This window comes from Dipodomys spectabilis, unplaced genomic scaffold (assembly GCF_019054845.1).
Source record: "Dipodomys spectabilis isolate Male_0828 unplaced genomic scaffold, ASM1905484v1 ptg000583l, whole genome shotgun sequence".
In the NCBI taxonomy this organism is placed as follows: Eukaryota; Metazoa; Chordata; class Mammalia; order Rodentia; family Heteromyidae; genus Dipodomys; species Dipodomys spectabilis.
Window position 1 is genome coordinate 5,595,652 of NW_024871260.1, and position 3,218 is coordinate 5,598,869.

Here is a 3,218-nt window from a genome sequence, read left to right on the forward strand (position 1 = left end):
GCTTCATTTTCCCAGGGTTTGCTTGTTTAGCAAGGCAATTCAACAATTGGTCTTGAATTAAACTGGCCTGATTTTTATCCAATTTTATTTTTATTTATTTATTTTTCTTAATGTTTTTTTTTTAATTTTGAAAATACTGTACAGAGGGGTTACAATTACATGAGCAAGATAATGAGTACATTTCTTATCAAGCATTGTACCCTTCTCCTTTGTTTTCTCTTCCCATCCCTTCCTATCCTACCACCACCTACTCCCCCAACTCTCCTCCCTTCCTCCCCCCCCACCACAGTTGTAAAGTTCGTTTTCAACATAACGACTTGTACATCTCATTGTTGCAATGGGTCCAAATGTATCCTTATATAAGCGATTTATTTTTTCCCTTCCCCTCCACAAATTATACCGACATTAAATACAGTGAAAGAAGGGGTTATACTGTGGAGGAGGGACATACAAAGCAACAAAGAAATAATCTTATAAACGTGTCAGAAACAATCACATGAAAGAAAAAAAACATTTGAATACATATCTTAGGTTCATTTCCCGAACATCACCTTATCTGACCTTTTCTGCTTGACTCATACATATACTACTTATTGAAAATAAGGGAAACCATGGAAACTATGTTTTTTTGGACCTGGCATACTTAACTTGATATAATTTTTTCAAGTCTTTCCATTTCCTAACAAACGGGCCAATGTCATTCTTTCTGATGGAGGCATAGAATTCCATTGTGTATATATACCACATTTTCTTGATCCATTCATCTACTGCAGGGCATCTGTGTTGGATTCATATCTTAGCTATGGTAAATAATGCTGCAATAAACATAGTCGTGCTGGTAGCTTTAGTGTGGTCTTGTTTGTGATCATTTGGGTAAATGCCCAAAAGTGGGGTTGCTGGATCATAAGGGAGCTCAAGCTAATTGAAAACGTTGGCAAAGTAGCAGGGTATAAAATTAACCCTCAAAAAGCAATGGCTTTTCCATATGCCAGCAATCAGAAAATTATGTCTAAAATTAGGAAAGCAACTTCATTCGTAATAGCTCCACAAAAAATAAAATACCAAGAAATTAACTTAACCAAAGAAGTGAAGGACATCTGTGATGAAAATTTTGAAAATTTGAAAAATGAAATCAAAACAGAACTTAGAAATTGGCAAAAACTTCCATGCTCCTGGATTGGAAAGGTCAACATTGTGAAAATGGCAATACTTCCCAAGGCTATTTACAAATTCAATCTGATACCTATAAATATTCCAACATAATTCCTCAAGGAAATAGAAGTTGCAATCCAAAAATTCATATGGAATAATGAAAGACCCCAAATAGCAAAAACGATCCTCAACAGAAAGAGCAGTGCTGGAGGAATATCAATATCAAATTGCAAACTCTACTATTTAATCCATTGCAATCAAAGCAGCTTGGTACTGACACAAGAACAGACCTCAGGACCAATGGAATAGAATTGAAAACCCAAATAATTGTGAAGCCAAGCAGAAGTTTCCTTTTCATTCGGCACCAGCATTGGATGTTGACTGGCAGAGCAACAACACCTTTGCTTCATGTAGTACAGATTTGTGCATTCATGTCTGCAAATTAGGACAACACAGATCTATTAAAACATTCCAGGGACATACAAATGAAGTAAATGCTATCAAGTGGGACCCCATTGGCAATCTTCTGGCCTCCTGTTCTGATGACATAACTTTGAAGATATGGAGCATGAAATAAGATAATTGTGTACATGATTTGCAATCACATAATAAAGAAATTTATACTATCAAATGAAGTCCAACAGGACCAGGGACAAATAATCCAAATGCCAACCTTATGTTAGCAAGTGCGTTCTTTGATTCTACTGTTATGTTATGGGATGTAGACCCAGGGATTCGCATCCATACTTTGACAAAACACAAGAACCTGTGTACAGTGTTGCTTTCAGTCCTGATGGCAAGTATCTGGCAAGTGGTTCTTCTGACAAATGTGTGCACAATTGAAACACAAGCAGTTGCTCTAGTTCACAGCTATAGGGGAACAGGTGGAATTTTTTTTTTATATTTGCTCTTTTATTTTAACTTTCTTTTTTTTAATTTAATTTTATTTTATTTGTGAACATACTGTACAGAGGGGTTACAATTATATGGGCAGGATAATGCGTACATTTCTTACCAAGCATTGCAATAGCTAGTATATGTATGAGTCAAACAGGTGGAATTTTTGAAGTTTGCAGGAACGCAGCAGGAGACAAATTTTGAGCCAGTGCATCAGATGGTTCAGTTTGTGTATTAGACCCAGAAATAGCGCTACTAGTTGGAAGCCATGGGCCAACTATGAATGTGTACATAGCCAAAATTAATGTCCTTGACCCATGTACTGCTACAGTCCCACCTGAACCATGGCCAGTCCACTATAGCCAAATCTAAGAGAAGTATATCCATGCAATGTATATATACAAAATTGCACCCTGAAGATGACTGAGTTTTGTCACAGCTTGTGAATTCTGTTCACCAAGTGCTGGAATCTAATCTGCTGTGCCACTAAAATAGCATTTAGTAGTTTGGGATATGAAAAACAGAAGAGAGAAATAAATATACGCTATAAAAGCAGACCATATATGTACCAGAGTTTGTTTACTAATGACAGCCTTGTTTCTCCCCTTTGAATCAATCAGCAGACACCACTGATTCTATTCTTTTTTCCCTTCAGTAGTGAGCAGATGGTATGTACAGAGAAAATGGACATAACAAAACTCGCAGTAGTAGTTTGTTCTTGCTTTTAAATTTTGATTTTGGTTTGATTGTGGATGCATGAAGTAAGGGAGTGAATCAGTTTCTTGTTTATATTTTTTTCACCTTTTAAACAATAAAAATTTTCTTAAAAATACTTTAAAGCATTCTTTAGAAGAGGTAGATTTTTGGTACATTTTTGGCTCCCAGAGCATATATTCAATTGGTGCATACTGTGGAAAGGGGCATTGGAAGCTAAAAGAAAGCATAGGACTTTGGTCATGTCAACCTAGAAGAGACATCCGTAAAGAAGGATGCTCTGCTTCTGTTTCTATTTCTATTTCTCTCTGTGTCTCTCTGTCTCTATTTCTCTCTCTGTCTCACTATATTTTATTTTAGTGATGTGGCTTAAATACAATAGGTTATTTTGGGGGACATATTTCTGCCAATTAAATACTAGAAGGGCACAAATGTTTTGTTTTTCTTTAAGTACG

At 36.1% G+C, this 3,218-nt stretch overlaps 1 pseudogene; it reads left to right on the forward strand.

The window, feature by feature from the left end:
- The first annotated feature begins 1,180 nt into the window (after positions 1–1,180).
- On the forward strand, positions 1,181–2,421 carry LOC122100524 (annotated as a pseudogene).
- Positions 2,422–3,218: the final 797 nt, after the last annotated feature.